Here is a 16,852-nt window from a genome sequence, read left to right as displayed (position 1 = left end):
GAACGGATTTCCGGTCCCATACTGAGGAAGAGCTCAATAAGAAACTTTGGCTTGTAGCAAAAAACAAAAACAAAATACAGCACTATGCCACCTGCTTCCACAAATTAAGCTAAAGAACTGTATGCTTTTTAAAGAGAAGATACACTTGGCCTTCTGTATCCACAGCTTGAAAATCTTTTTTTTAATACCCAAAAATAAACCTTGATTTGGCCATTTTATATAAAGGACATCATTTTATTACCCCGTTGTATATAATGGGACTTGCATAGCCACTGATGTTGATATTCACAAAGGATCCTGGAATCAGGCCCCAGTCAATACTGTGCCCATTTCTACCAGCATGCGTATCATTGTGTGAGTGTACAATTTCTGGTTTCCCTAATAATAATTGAGAAATATCTGATTAGTAAATAATATATATGTTTATGCTGTTCAATGAGAATAAGTCTTTTTTAATACAGTGCGCCCACACCATACGCAGGTGCACTATACGCAGCTTCCTGCTTACACGGAAGCCACGCAATGATATAAACAATGGGGCACGCACCCGTGTCGCACCGCCACCACATGCACGTGCCCCATTGTTTCCTATGGGACGCGAGCATACGCGGTTTTTCCCTTATGCAGGGGGGTTCAGAACGGATCCCCCACATAAGGAGAGGGCCCACTGTATATCAATGAAAAAGAAAATGTGTTTCTCTATATAAATGAAAACAAAAGCCTTCAATATATCTAAATGCAATTGTTAGTCTCAGCTAGAGTAAACACATTGAAGCAATAAAAATCAATGGAAATTTGGTAAATCAAAATTTATGTAAATTGCAATGATTCCATGGACTATGCTACTAGCAATTAAAAATTGAATTTAGGCCATAGATTGCTGCAAATTATCTAAAATATGAACTAAATCCATGAAATTTTGTGCTTCTAGCAACTGAAGACATTAATCCAGCAATCGAGACCTAAATCCAACTGGTAGTCCCAAACTGACTAAAACCACTGAATCAAAAGGAATCTGGTAAATCAACATTTGTGTAAATTATATTGATTTCATGGGTCTATTCAACTGGGATTAGCAATCAGATTTAGCCCAGAATCTTCCCGACTGGCAATGTGGCTTTTGTGATGTTCTTGTGAAGCATTTTCAAAGTTTACCGCATTGTTACAGTGCATATCTAAGTAAAGTGAGCCCTCGCTTTACGCAGGGGATCCATTCCAACCCTACCATGTAAGGTAAATTCCGTTAATGATTAAGCCCCATTTATTTGAATGGGGCATGCTACTGCAGTGCATAGTATGGCATGGTATGGCACAGCACATGCCATGGGCGCATGCCCCATTCCTTATATTAGGCTCACCATTTGCGTGATCTCAAGTCTGCGTATAGCAAGCCCACATACGGCGCAGACACACTGTATTCCACTCCAGTCCAACACATCCTATACACTGAGGAAGTGATGTATCCATTTTGCTTTATCTAGTCCTGAACATTTAAGTAAACTAGGAAGTGAATTCTTTGAGCAAATGAAGTATCAACAACTGCTTCACCATCACCACCAATCTACTCTAAAGCAAAGGAATGCAAACCAATCTTTTGCAATGTATGCTTTGGACTCTTTCACATGGGAGGCTTTCCCATGAGCAAGTCACCATGAAATCATCAGAAATCATGAAAGTGTTATCAGGGTTCACACCCCTGTGCACTTCACTCATGAGTAAATCATCATGGAGGCATTGGGGCTCATTTCTCCTGTCAGTAAATCATCATGGAGCTGCCATTTGGTAATAATGGGATCTTCCATTATTGCCAAATTGTGACTCCATGGTGATTTACTAATGGGAATTCCAATCACACTTCTTTCACAATTTCAGGTGATTTCATGGCAATTTACTCACAGATAAGCCTCCTGTGTGAGAGAGTCCTTAGACTGAAGTTCTGTATATACAGTGGGCCTCTGGTATTCACTGAGGTTTGGTTCCAGGACCCTGGTAGATACCAAACTTTGTGGATGCTCAAGCCCCACTGAATACAGTAGCATAATAAAATGGTGTCCCTTATATAAAATGGCAAAATCAAGGTTTGTTTTGGGGAATGTATGTATTTTTAAAATATTTTTCAAACTGGTTGCTTTAATCCATGAATAAAAAATCTGTGGTTATGGGGGGGCTGAGTGTATTTACCTAAGAATAAGACCCACTGAACATAATCAGCCTTATTTCTGGGTAGACACAAATTGGTTTCCATTGGTAAATAGCATTCATAAAAGATGGACAGTGATGAACTTCGGTTATTATGATGATTACAATTTAGACTTTGATACAAAACATATTTGGTGCAAATGTGCCTTGTCATACATATGTTTTTATATATAAAAACCCAAGCCAAAATTCATAATTCTAAATATGGTTTTAATTCATTTGGAAAAGTATATCTATAAGAATGTAGAAATTGGGCAAAAAAAAAAAAACCCACCAAAGTATTTTGGCAATTCCTATGGATTACAATCCAGGCTGAAATGCAGTGAACACAAGTATCAGGAAACTGTGCATCATACCTGAGACAAACATTATTTGCTGACCCATGATGCACTAGTGGTATAATAGCATGAACCAGTACTATTATGCAAAAAAAAAAAAAAAAGGCATAGAGCTAAGCTATGTGTAGCACATGCAAAAAACATGGGTGGTGAAACAACAAAACAATGATAGAGACTAGATAGAGAGTAAGTAATAGGATCACTGTTGCTGGAAAGAAACATGAGTTTTGCATTGGGAGTCCAAACTGAATGGGATGAGCCTTCAAAAAGGAAAACCTAGATAAGAAGTTGTTGCTGCATGCCTTCAAGTCAATTCTGATGCATGGGAACCCTTAGTGTGGCACAATGGTTTGAGTGTTGGACTATGGCTCTGGAGAACAGGATTAATTCCCCGCTCAGCCAAGAAACCCACTGGGTGGCCATGAGCAAATCACACTCTCTCTCAATTGCAGGGGATGTCAATGGCAAACTTCCTCTTTACAACTCTTGCCAAGAAAATCCCATGATAGATTCACCTTAGGATCGCCATCAGCCAGAAACAACTTTAAGGCAGACAATAACAACAAAGCGAACCTATCATAGGGTTTTCTTGGCAAGATTTGTTCAGAGGACATTTTGCCATTGCCTTACTCTGAGACTAAGAGCATATGACTTGCCCAAGACTTGCCCAATGGGTTTCATGGCCGAGGGGGATTTGAACCCTGGTCCCCAGAGCCTAAGTCCAACACTCAAACCACTATGTCACACTGGCTCTCTCAAGTGAGAAGCAGATATTTATTTTCATGATAGCTATTGAAAGGAAAGGCTTACTATAGTTTTTTGTGGGTTTTTCAGGCTATGTGGCCATGTTCCAGAAAAGGAAGAAACTTTTCTGGAACATGGCCACATAGCCCGAAAAACCCACAAAAAACTATGGATGCCGGCCATGAAAGCCTTCGACTTTACGAAAGGCTTACTCTCAGAAATTTAGCACTTAATAACCAAACTTTAAAAGTGGCAGAATTTGGTGACTACTGGAAGTACTGGAGAATTAATAATAATAATTTGTTTTATTTATATACCGCTATTCCAAAGATCATAGTGGTGAACAGCAAGTAAGCTAATTAGCACTAAGCTAATTTGCCCCCAACAGTCTGGGTACTCATTTTAGCGACCTCGGAAGGATGCAAGCCTGAGTCGAGCTTGGGCCCTTTTGCTGGTCTTGAACTCGCAACCTTGTGGTTTTGAGTGAATGGCTGCAGTACAGGCATTTAACTACTGCGCCACCAGGAAGAGCAGGAAAGACAAATCCAAGACTGGGATTAATAAAATGCATTTGGATACAGTATTTGAGTACCAAATATGTATGGCTGACTTCATTTGCTGTTGTTTAAAACTATGGAAGATGTTGTTTAAATGGCATTTCTACTCGATAAAGAAACAGCTGTTGTAAAAACAATTTTCACGTGTTTTCTTGAGAAGAGTGAAAAGGCATGCTTCATAATTCATGTGAAACATATTATTAGTATCTATACCCAAATACAAGACAATGTTGTAAGAAGCAGATCTCCAAGACAAGAGCATGCCAAGAACTTCCAAAGTGACCAAGGAGTATGAGTTGAAATAGAAAAGAGCAAAACAAGCAAACAAGGAACTCTTCTTTCAGCACCAGACACCTGAAGGTGCTAGAAAGACTCAGTGAGATGACAATGTAGAGAATTAGATCAGAGACCAATAGCCATAGTTAGTATTGCCAAATTGAAAAGTGGACACGATTCATGCACTTTTAATGGTTGTCTAAATTAGGTAAAAAGCAACACCTGCTGAAATTTTCTCATCTGTGTATCCGTAACAGTATAGAAGCTCTCTCCAGTTTTCACTCTGGCAAGCCTAGATAACCCACTTTTAGAAAGCATCATTCTAGAAATGACCACATATGGTATAACAAACTACCTTTGAGGATGTTATATCAGCTTCTATAGAAATTCTGACCTCACAACCTGATATTTATATCAACATGACTTAAAATCAATATGGGCAAGTAATTTGTCAGAAGTACATAATTGTTTTGGTTGTTTTTTTAATCTTTGTGCTAACAAATGCAGATCCTGGAAACTCAGTTGAAGGTAAATAGTTTCTGGTATGTTAAATTCCTGATAATACTGATTGCGAAGTTATAATAGTCAAATCCTGGGTTTCAGAAACCTTAATAACTAACAGTTGAACTTTTAAAATTATATAAAACCTGGCACGCAAGGCAATAACATTAGGAATTAGATACCTCATATTTTTAAAGCAACAACCATGTAATGAATAGCCATCACAAGAAACTGAGATAATCCCAATAATCAAAGATCCTTACCTAAATGCTACTGTTAGTCACTACAGCAGACACAGTGGATCAGTGGAATTTGCGTATGTATTGACTCTCCATTCAACAATAAATTGAACTGATGTATTCCAATTGGGAGTAACCAGCAGAATGCCAGCCTCTGTTGGTAGCTGGTTCACTTGGGCAGGAAAATGGTGTTTGGTTATTTGGGAGCGAGTTGCACCCTACCAGAAGGACCAGATTCATGTTCTGGGGTTACTGTCGAATCTGGCTGTATCTCATAGCCCCCAACATTTCACAGATGAAATTCAGGACATGTGTGGCCAAACAACACTAGAGTGTGGTCAAGATGGCAAAATTTATTAATGATGAAAAATACACAAGCTAGGAGAGGCAGTTTGCTTTTGTCTAATTCTACAGGTAAGAGCATGATTCTAGAAGTAAGGGTAAGAGGGCTTTGGGTTACTTTAAAAGCTGGGTTCAGATTTATGTTCCAAAAAATGAGCTCTAGAATGTACATTCCAAATTTAGCTTTATTTATAACAGTAAAAGGGAAATCAACTTACACACAAACACACACACACACACACAAAAGAACTAATAATATATCGGATGGGGATTTTCAGAATTACAAAAGATGATACTGTACCAGTTCCTGAAGCAGAGGCCAAATCAGGGATTCTGTGAAATAAAATGGCTCAGCAGCTGCCTGTGAATCTAGCAATGCAGAGGAATCAAGGCAGGTGCTGATAGAGTCTAACCTCAACCAAAACCAAATTCATGGTGTTTTGGCAGACACTTTTACAGGACAAAATGTATCTGGAGTAGGTTTGGGATAAAGGTGACATTCGCAGGAGGGAAAAGTAGAACTGAACGTCTATAAATGACTGGAAAATCACCATGAATGGAGTCTCACTCTTGAACCTCTGTTCATGTGTAAAACCAAGGTTTATCACCCACCATAACTTCTATCAGTGAAGGGATTATGCAGATTTTGATTTTAATTGATCCATTTTTGTTATGTGCCTCCAGCTTCCCCCAAGCCGAGCCAGCAGAATGTCCGAATATGGTCCATATGGCTAGTTTTCCTGCACTGGGATGCAGTCTTGGCCACCTGCCTAAAACATCCCTTTAATATTGTTGATACCCAAAGTCAACTAGGAGTGAAACAGTGAGCCAACACAGTGAAGCATGAGGCCATTGACTCCAGGAATTATTTTCAAAATAAAATTTAAACCAATTACAGCTTGAAGAGGGCCATAGTATTAGGTTCTTGCTTCTCCTACTTCTGTCACCTGTTTTCCACACTCTCTCTTTTCTGATTCTCATTTCATCTTCTCTTTTACATTCTGTTTATCTTTTCCTTGTGACCTGTTCCCTGAAAACATAAACACAGCATTGCCATGGAACATGTGTTCCATTAAACCATATGAAAAAGAATTATTTAAGGATTTGTTAGAGGGGTTGCTAAGAAATTGCTTCCTATATTCATATGTAATGGGGTTGTATATCTGTAAAGAAATTTTGACAAATAGTATTTAAAGAGATAAAAGAGATAACAGAAATAGAGTTAGGAATATGCCCAAGGATACCATTATTGTCTATATATGTTAAGATTAATTGTACCCAGGCTATGAAGAATTTAATTACAAACTTATTAACTGCAGCAAGACTAATTATAGCAAAAAAAATGGAAAGTTCAGAGAGATCTGCAAATACAAGATTGTGGATACCAAAATCAGTGGATGTGGAATTAAGGTTTTAAAAAAAGGAATAATGAAAAGGAATGATTTTGAATCAATATGGAAGATATATGTACAAAAGGTTTTAGTAAAAGAGGAAGGTGGTTTACCTCCACAGGAAGAGTTACAATTTTGGAAGACAGAATAACATGAAAATATTAGGCTCTGGTGATGGGATGCACTTTGTTGTAGAGATAAGTTAATTAGTGATAAATTAATAGGGGAAGTGTGACCCTGTTGGTGCTCTTGGATATCTCAGTGGCCTTCGATACCATTCACCGTGTTATCCTTCGGGAATGCCTGAGAGAGTTAGGTATCGGGGGCACTGTACTCCAGTGGTTCCATTCCTACCTCTCAGGCAGAATCCAGATGGTGATGCTGGGAGACAGCTGCTCCTCTAAGAGAGAGCTGACATCTGGTGTCCCTCAAGGTGCCATTCTGTCCCCCATGCTATTTAACATTTACATGAAGCCGCTGGGAGAGATCATCCAGAGTCGTGGAGCACGGTGTTATCAGTGTGCTGATGACACTCAGATCTATCTCTCTATATCTCCGACTGATACAGTGACTAAGGATGGCATCTCTCCTCTGGATGCCTGTCTGGGGTCAGTAATGGGCTGGATGAGGGAAAACAAACTCAGGCTGAATCCAGCAAAAACGGAGGTACTCGTGATAGGCACCCCAAGTCCAGGGACGGAGATTTGTTACCCAGTCCTGGATTAGGTCACACTTACCCCTAAGGACAACGTTCGCAGCTTGGGAGTACTCCTGGACCCATCTCTACAGTTATGACTTCAAGTGGATGCGATGGCCACGAGTGCTTGGTACCAGCTTAAGCTGATACACCAGCTGCGTCCCTACTTGGACCGAAAGGACCTTGAAATGGTGGTACACACACTGGTAATCTCTCACTTAGACTTCTGTAATACACTCTACATGGGGCTACATTTGTACCAGGTTCAGAAGCTTCAATTAATTCAAAATGCAGCAGCCAGATTGATCACTGGAACTTCCAGGTCAGATCATATAACACCTATTCTAAAATCCTTACACTGGCTGCCAATTGGCTTCCAGGCGCAATACAAAGTGTTGGTTGTTACCTTTAAAGCCCTACATGGATTAGACCCGAGTTACTTGAGGGAACACCTCTCCCTACACAATCCGCCCCTCACCCTCAGGACAACAGGGAATAATCTGTTAGACTGCCCAAAGGTCAGCCTAACAGTTACTTCCAAAAGAGCATATACAGCTATGGCCCCCAGGTTATGGAACAATCTGCTGGAGGAGATCCATCTCATCACGACCCTAAATGCCTTTAAGAAGGCACTAAAGACAGATTTCTTCCGGCGGGCATACCCACCTGACCTCCTATAAAGAACTTTAGGAAACCCCACTTCCGGTCAAAACAGCATAACTGCCTGCTGCCCTGCGATTACTGTAATTGAAATTTTTATACTTTGTGATGTTTTTATGATATGTATTTTACACATGATTGCATGTATGAAGATTTTTGTTTGTAATCCCGCTTCGATCTGTTGGGAGAAGCGGGAAAATATAAATAAACTTATTAGTAGTAGTAGTAGTAGTATTACATTTCAGTAGAACTATGAATAGTATATTTTGAAAAGAGATAGAAATAGGAATGAAGATATCAATAATATTTTTTTAAATTACTGGTTTAATTAACATTAAATGATTTAATATGAATAAGATTTAGCTAAGTTAATTAAGAATAGATAATTAATGTGATTTATAACATATTGTATATCATAGATTCATAGAATCATAGAGTTGGAAGAGACCACAAGGGCCATCCAGTCCAACCCCCTGCCATGCAGGAAATCCAAATCAAAGCATCCCCGACAGATGGCCATCCAGCCTCCGTTTGGAGACCTCCAAGGAGGGAGACTCCACTACACTCTGAGGAAGTGCATTCCACTGTTGAACAGCCCTTTGTCATGGCCAGCCAAGAGCAGGTCTCAGAGGATGAGGAGGTGGATGGGGTTCCTCCAGTGCAAGAGGTAATTGAGGCTACACCAGGTGCTAATCCTGCTCCAGTGCAAGAGGTAATTGAGACTACACCTGGTGTTAATCCTGCTCTGCCAGAAGCCAGCCCTGATCTCCCAGCCCCAGAGGAGGAGGCTCAGCCAGGTCCTAGTGCTGGTGGGATTCCTCTGGGGGTACAGCAGCCTAGTGGTGATTCTGGGGAGGAACCAGGCTTGGAGGTTCCCTCCTTTAGGCAGCACAGGGCTGAAAGTGCTGGCAGATGCAGGTCCAGGAAGATTGCTGAGAGACAATTGGCAAACAAGCCTCAGCTGGCACCAAGGAGGGAATCTCCTACTTAACCACCTGTGAGATGCTAACTCAGTGCCAGAGTTTATTGCATGATTCTTTGGTGTGATTGCTGCCTGCACTGGCTCCCTGTATCTTGACTCCTTGTTGCCTTGACTCTTGACTTTGGAACGGACTGGACTATTGTTATCCTCTGGCTGACCTGACCCTGGACTGGACTGACTATTGTGATCCCTGTTATCCTGGCTTTGGCTTTCGGTTTGCTCTTTCTCTCACTCCCTGCAAGATTTGTGGACTATTTCCAGCTGCATAGCTAATTACCTTGTTGAGCCATCCTTATTGGTGTATGTTTGTGTGTGCTGGCTGCAGTCCAGGACACCCTTACTGTCAGGAAGTTCCTCCTAATGTTGAGGTGGAATCTCTTTTCCTGCAGCTTGCATCCATTGCTCCGGGTCCTAGTCTCTGGAGCAACAGAAAACAAACTTGCTCCCTCCTCAATGAGACATCCCTTCAAATATTTAAACAAGGCTATCATATCACCTCTTAACCTTCTTTTCTCCAGGCTAAACATACCCAGCTCCCTAAGGCGTTCCTCATACGGCATGGTTTCCAGACCCTTCACCATTTTAGTCGCCCTCCTTTGGACACGCTCCAGTTTCTCAATGTCCTTTGTGAATTGTGGCGCCCAGAACTGGACACAATATTCCAGGTGGGGCCTGACCAGAGCAGAATATAGTGGCACTATTACTTCCCTTGATCTAGACACTATACTTCTATTGATGCAGCCTAAAATCGCATTGGCCTTTTTAGCTGCCGCATCGCACTGTTGACTCATGTTTAACTTGTGGTCTACTTGGACTCCTAGATCCCTTTCACATGTTGTCTCCTTAAGCCAGGTGTCCCCCATCCTATATCTGTGCATTTCATTTTTCCGCCCTAAGTGCAGTACCTTACATTTCTCCCTGTTGAAGTTCATTTTGTTAGCTTTGGCCCAGCTTTCTAGTCTATTCAGGTCATTTTGAATGTTGATCCTGTCCTCTGGAGTATTAGCTACTCCCCCTAGTTTGGTGTCATCTGCAAATTTGATAAGTATGCCCCCAATTCTGTCATCCAGGTCATTGATAAAGATATTGAACAGTACTGGCCCCAGGACAGAGCCCTGTGGGATCCCACTGGTCACTTCTCTCCAGGATGAAAAGGTGCCATTGTTGAGCACCCTTTGGGTTCGTCCGGTCAACCAGTTACAAATCCACTTAACAGTTGTCTTGTGTAGCCCACATTTTACAAGCTTGTTTGCAAGAAAGTCATGGGGAACTTTGTCAAAGGCCTTACTGAAATCAAGGTATATTATATCCACAGCATTCCCTTCATCTAACAAGGTGTAACTTTATCAAAGAATGAGATAAGATTTGTCTGGCATGACTTCTTTCTCTGAAACCCACTTTTTGTGATTATAGAATTGCCTTCTAAATGTTCACATATTCTCTGTTTAATGATCTGCTCCAGAATCTTTCCTGGTATTGATGTCAGACTAACTGGACGATAATTGTTTGGATCCTCTTTCTTCCCCTTTTTGAAGATGGGGACAACGTTTGCCCTCCTCCAGTCTGCTGGCACTTCTCCTGTTCTCCAGGAGTTTTCAAAGATTATTGCCAATGGCTCCGATAATACATTTGCCAGTTCTTTTAATACCCTTGGATGGAGTTCATCTGGTCCTGGAGACTTAAATTCATTTAGGTTAAACAGGTATTCCTGTAATATCTCTTTACTTATTTTGTGCTGAAATTCCCCTGTTCTGTCCTCTGCTCCATTATCCTCAGGTTGAGCACCCTTTGCCTTTTCTGAGAAGATTGAGGCAAAGAAAATGTTGAGTAATTCTGCCTTTTCTCTGTCTTCTGTTAGCATTTTGCCATCTTCTCCACACAGTGGCCCTCTTCTTCTTTTTGCTGCGGACATATCCATAAAAGCACTTTTTGTTGTTCTTAACCTCTCTAGCAAGCCTGAGATCATTCTGTGCTTTAGCTTTTCTGACCTTATCTCTACACATGCCAGCTATTTGTTTGAATTCCTCTTTGGTGATTTCCCCATTTTTCCATTTCTTATACATGTTCCGTTTAAAATTTAGCTGAGTTGAAAGTTCCTTGGTCATCCATCCTGGGTTCTTGCAATGCCTCCCATTTTTCTTCCTCACTGGAACTGTTTTAATTTGTGCCTTCAGTATCTCCCATTTGAGAAACTCCCATCTGTCTTGAACTCACTTCTCTTTTAGTATTCCTGACCATGGGATCACCCTCAGTATTTCTCTAAGTTTACTGAAATCCGTTCTCCTAAAGTCTAGGATGCGTGTCTGACTATGCCTGGCTTCTCCTTTCCACTGTATAACTAACTCCAGGAGAACATGGTCACTTCCACCTAAGGATCCCACCACTTGCACCCCATTAACCAAGTCATCCTTGTTGGTTAGGATCAGATCTAAAATAGCTGACCCCCTTGTTGCCTCTTCCACCATTTGGACAATGAAATTGTATTCAAGGTAAGTGAGGAATTTACTAGACCTTGAGGATTTGGCTGAGTTTGACTTCCAACAAATATCAGGGTAGTTGAAGTTATACTATGTATAAGAAATTTTTAATTTTATTTTATGTCTGCTTTATTATTAATAAAAATTATTTTTAAAAAACAAATTCAACATAGACAAGGAGGAAATTGAGTAAAGAAGGCAGATAAGAGAAAAATCAACATATTTTAAATGTGGTGCTAGAGAAGGCTGTTTGAGGATACCATAGACAGCCAAGAGGACAAATAAATGCATCCTTAAGTAGATAAAACTAAGAAATATCCCTGGAAGCAAAGGGGCTTGACAGACCGCCCCTAAGGGGCAGTCTGGAGCCTCCCATTTTCCCTCCGGAGGGAGCCTGCAGCAATCAAACCACGTGGGCTCCCTCTGCTCCGAAAAGAACCCACTAAAAGTGGGTTCTTTTGGGCGCATGGGGGGAGGGGGACATCATCAGTGCACCATTGCACTGTGATGCATCCATGATGCAAGTGCAGCGCCCAGAGGTGTGGGTGCGGTGCTGCGCTAGCGTTGTGCACACATGCCACGTATGGACGGTACCACGTAAAGATGGCACCAACCATATGTATTAGGGTTTCAGAGCGTGTGTTTGCCGCACACTCTGGAACCATAAGTTCAGTGTCGACACGGTGCTTTCGGCCCGTCTGTTTCAGGCCTAAGATACACAAATTGAGGCTGTCATACTTTGGCCATCATGAGAAGGCATGATTCACTGGAAAAGACAATAAGGTGAGGAAAGGTAGAAGGCAATAGAAAGAGAGGAAGATCACACATCAGATGGATAGACTCAGTCAGGAGGTCATAGGCATGACATTACAGGAACTGAGTAGAGCAGTGGAGGACAAGGGGTCTTGGAAATGTCTCATTCACAGGGTTGCCATGGATCAGGGATTACTCGAGGGCAGTTAACAACAACAACACAATAGTTAGTAAAATTAGCCTTTATGTTTACACATACTATTATTATGTAGAGAGATCTTGAAGCACCTTTGAGACTAACTGAATGAAAGAAGTTGGGAGCATGAGCTTTTGTAGACTACAGTCTACATCCTCATAAATTCATCCAAGTTGACTGTAATCTATGAAAGCTCATGCTGCCAGCTTCATTCTTTCAGTTAATCTCAAACGTGCTACAAGAACTTTCTATATACTGATTCTACAGACTAACATGGCTATACCTTTGAATTCCACATACTATTATTGTTGCTCTCTTCAAAATACCCCAAGTGGTATGTTATGATGCTCATATCTTGGGGCACAATTGTAACATCGATTAATTGATCAAGTGAATGATTAAGTTAAGATTTCAATTCTGACAGCTGCTGGAGCCATGGCTATAGCTACAATACAAACATGTATTGATCGTATAGTGTTAAACAGTCATTAATTTATCCAATGATTCTGGGATTTATTGTTTGGTGAGGATGCAGAGAAATCCCCAGTAGAACTCTGAACTCTGTCCTTGGAGAGCTTCTGCTTCCAAGTTCCTTGAAGAGACAGAATAACTTTTCAACTCAGTTTTTCAGTTTGTACTAGAGAGAGGCATCCTATATTTACAGTTTTAACAGGATAGAATTTCTATATGGGATTGACTAGCAGTGGCTGGTAGCTGTGATGTCAGTCAGCAATGACTTCATTCTGAAATTTATCCTAAAATTCAAAGGGAAATATCCAAGGTACTGAATTTAACGTTCAGGATTTATAATTTAAAATCCAAACTACAATCCAGAGTGGATGCACCAACCAACTGGCACAGGAGCACCAGCCTCCTCTGGGATCCGCATAGTTAATTTTACACTATAGACTATTCTTTGAAAACAGACTGATATGATTAAGATAATATTTTAGATCTATAGACATTTCAAGATCCAGGATGAAGTGGTGGTCCAGTTTACTTGAAGGAACGACGTCTCCCATATAATACTTCCCACACACTCAGGTCCTCCGGGAGGAACTTACTGCAGTCAGGAAAAATTAGATTGATGGTGACTTCCCAGAGGGCCTTTTCAGCTGCCGCTCCAAAAATCTGGAATGACCTAGCAGAGGAGGTTCATCAGATCACATCTCTTGATGCTTTTTAAAAGGCGATAAAAATGACCCAGCAGGCCTTCCGAGGCTAACCTCTCTTAAAACAAATCAACCGCCCATGTTAATTGCACACACCCCTCATTATTGCCCATTATTGTCATACTGCTGTCACTTCTTGCCGAGCTGTTTTAACTGATGTTATTCCAGTTAAATGTTTTTAAGGGTAGAAGGGTGGGAGTTTTCGGGGACTATTTTGTTATTTTTTTCTGTGACTTTTGTATTTGAAATTTTCCTTGCTGTTACCCACCTCGATCCTCAAAAGGGAGAGGTGGGATACAAATACATAAATTTATTATTATTATTATTATTATTATTATTATTATTATTGTGGACTAAGGCACTGGAAGACTAGGGTTCGAATCACTGTTTAGCTGTGGAAATCCACTGGGTCACCTTGGCAAGTCACAATCTTTCAGTCATACATGAAGGCCAGGGCAAACCTTCTCTGAACAAATTCTGCCAAGAAAACCCCATGGTGGGGTTGCCTTAAAGGTAAAGGTAAAGATTTCAAAACAAACAAACAGCTTCATTTATATCCCGCTTCAAACTGAACTAGCAGTGTCTAAGCGATTTACAACTGTAAGCTAATTTCCCCCAACAAACTGGGTACTCATTTTAGTGACCTCAGAAGGATGCAAGCCTGAGTCGAGCTTGAGCCCTTGGCTGGTATTGAACTCGCAACCTTATGGTTTTGAGTGAGTTGCTACAGTACAGGCCTTTAACCACTGCGCCACCAGGACTCCTTTCCCCTTTCCCCTTTGACATGATTGTCAAGTCGTGTTCAACTGTAGGGGCCGTTATTAAGCAGAGAGAGCCAGCATTGGCAAAGACAGCATGACTGCATGGAATGCTGCTACCTTCCCACCGAAGTGGTACCAATTTATCTGCTTGTACTTTTACTTTTTTTTACTTTTACTTTTTTAAATAAACTTTATTAATATATTAAAAACATTCAAACAAGACAACACTTGCAAGAGTACAAAGGTACACTTATAGCCATACAATACCATACATTACAATACCATACATTACAATCAGACTTCAATACACTAGACAACCCTATCCCCCATACATATAACATACAAACATAACAAATATAAACATAACAAATTAACTTCCTGAACGTTATTCCAACCCAAATTCTTCTCTTCAGAATACCTGATTGACTCATATATTAATGCTTCAGATTACTCACCTTACAGCTATTCCTATTCCATTTCAAGCCAAAAATTTATTATTTAATAACAGTAATAATCATAGCAATATATTTGTTTTTCCTTTACCTCCTTTAATATATATACCAAGGTACAGATCTTATCCACTTCATATATCTTATATTTTTAAATTCTCTTTTTTCTTTTATCTATATTTTAATTGCTTGCACTTTTACATGCTTTCAGACTGCTAGGTTGGCAGACAAGTTTTGCTTATTTGGCTTCCTGGTATTGTTCCAATTCTGGAAGGTTGGGGGACTCAGTTGCTCCCAAACTCTGTCCTTCCAGCTATTTTGGACTTCAGCTCCCAGAATCCCTGACCACTGGCCAAGATATTTGAGGCTTCTGGGAGATGGAGGTCCAAAACACCTGGAGGACCAGAGTTTGGGAACCAAACCAAAGGTAGTCTGTATTTTAAGATCCCTTGTCTGGTTTGTTTCTAGGAAATAGAGACTATTGTGCATATTTTTCAAGCTAACTCCTACTTTTCAAGCTAAAAAGAGGGAGATTAAATCCCATTGATGCAATTGTTTTCTAATGTTTAGCCCTTGCAGCCAGAGTAACCTTGGGTTAAAAAATGGCAGTAGAAATGTTTAAAACGTCTCTACACATAAGGGTCCTGAACCAGGACAGTGTTGCGCATCACTACTATAACATAAAATTGTCATTACCTTCAGGGTGTAAGGCTGTCATCAGCATTGTAAGCAAGCTGTAGTGATGGTGAGGCATCAGGTGTTATTATTATTTATTATTAACCTTTATTTCTGAAGCGCTGTAAATTTACACAGCGCTGTACAGTCGGCCCTTCTTATACACGGATTTTTTATACACGGATTTAAGCATACACGGTTTGAAAATGTTCCAAAAAAGTACAAATTTACCTTGATGTTCCATTTTTTATTAGGGACACCATTTTGGTATGTCATACTTAATGGGACTTGAGCATACACGGATTTTGTTATACACGGGGGATCTTGGAACCAAACCCCAGCGTATAACAAGGATCCACTGTACATACAATCTTTTAGTTAGACGATTCCCTGCCCTCGGGCTTACAATCTAAAAAGACAAGACACAGAAGGAGAAGGGAGTGGTGGAGGGAAAGGGTAAGAGGTCCAGCAGTTCCTCTCTACCTCCAAGGCCTGGACCAAGGCAAATGGACTGGAGGGAGGGCGAGGCTTCAAAATGGATGGTTAATCATTTTCCAGGGAAAATACATACTCTCAAGTAGGATAATACATATACAGTACATAGCAATACAGGAAATGGTTCAATAAACAGGCACCACAAGAACATCAAATAGTAAGTGACAATTATGCAATGCCTGGGAAGGCTTTTCTGAACAGGATGGTTTTCAACTCCGTTTTGAAGCTGGTTAAAGAAGTGATGGCTCTTGCTTGTGGGGGAAGAAGGTTCCAGGAGTGAGGGGCAGCGAGTGAAAAGGGGCGAATCCGGGATGGGGCAGAGGAATTCCTGGGCTGAGACAGCAGACCTTGACTACCAGAACGGAGGGCCCAAGTGGAAAAGTGAGGAGAAAGAAGGTCTGATAAGTAGGGAGGGGCCAGTCCATGGAGGGCTTTAAGCGTGGACAGCAGGAGCTTATACTGAATGCGGAAAGGGAGGGGGAGCCAGTGAAGGGATGCCAACACAGGAGAGATGTGGTCAGAGCGGTGGGTGGAAGTGATAATGCGTGCAGCTGAATGCTGAACAGAGATTAAAGGACGGAGGTGAGAAAGAGGAAGCCCAGCCAGGAGGACGTTACAGTAATCAAGTCGTGAGATCACTAGGGCATGGACCAGGATCTTGGCAGTGGAGGCGGATACAGTACCTTCATCTGGGTGTGCTTCAAGTGGCCACAGTGATTTCTGCAAGGGTAGCAACTCAAAGAAAAGTGACAGCTTCTGTCATAAATATTGCAGCACCAGTGACTATCTCCACAGCACTAATCTGAAGATGACAGTTCAAACCATGAAACCAACAGCACTCTTTGGATATCCCATCGAGGCTCCTATAATGAGTGTAGCGGAATATCAACCAATGGAATCCAAAGAATGTTGTATGCCTGTAGAGACATATTTCTGCACACGGAACTG

This window comes from Sceloporus occidentalis, unplaced genomic scaffold (assembly GCF_023333645.1).
Source record: "Sceloporus occidentalis isolate IW3139 unplaced genomic scaffold, rSceOcc1.0.p SCAF_4, whole genome shotgun sequence".
NCBI classification, from domain to species: domain Eukaryota; kingdom Metazoa; phylum Chordata; class Lepidosauria; order Squamata; family Phrynosomatidae; genus Sceloporus; species Sceloporus occidentalis.
This window is presented reverse-complemented; position numbering follows the sequence as displayed.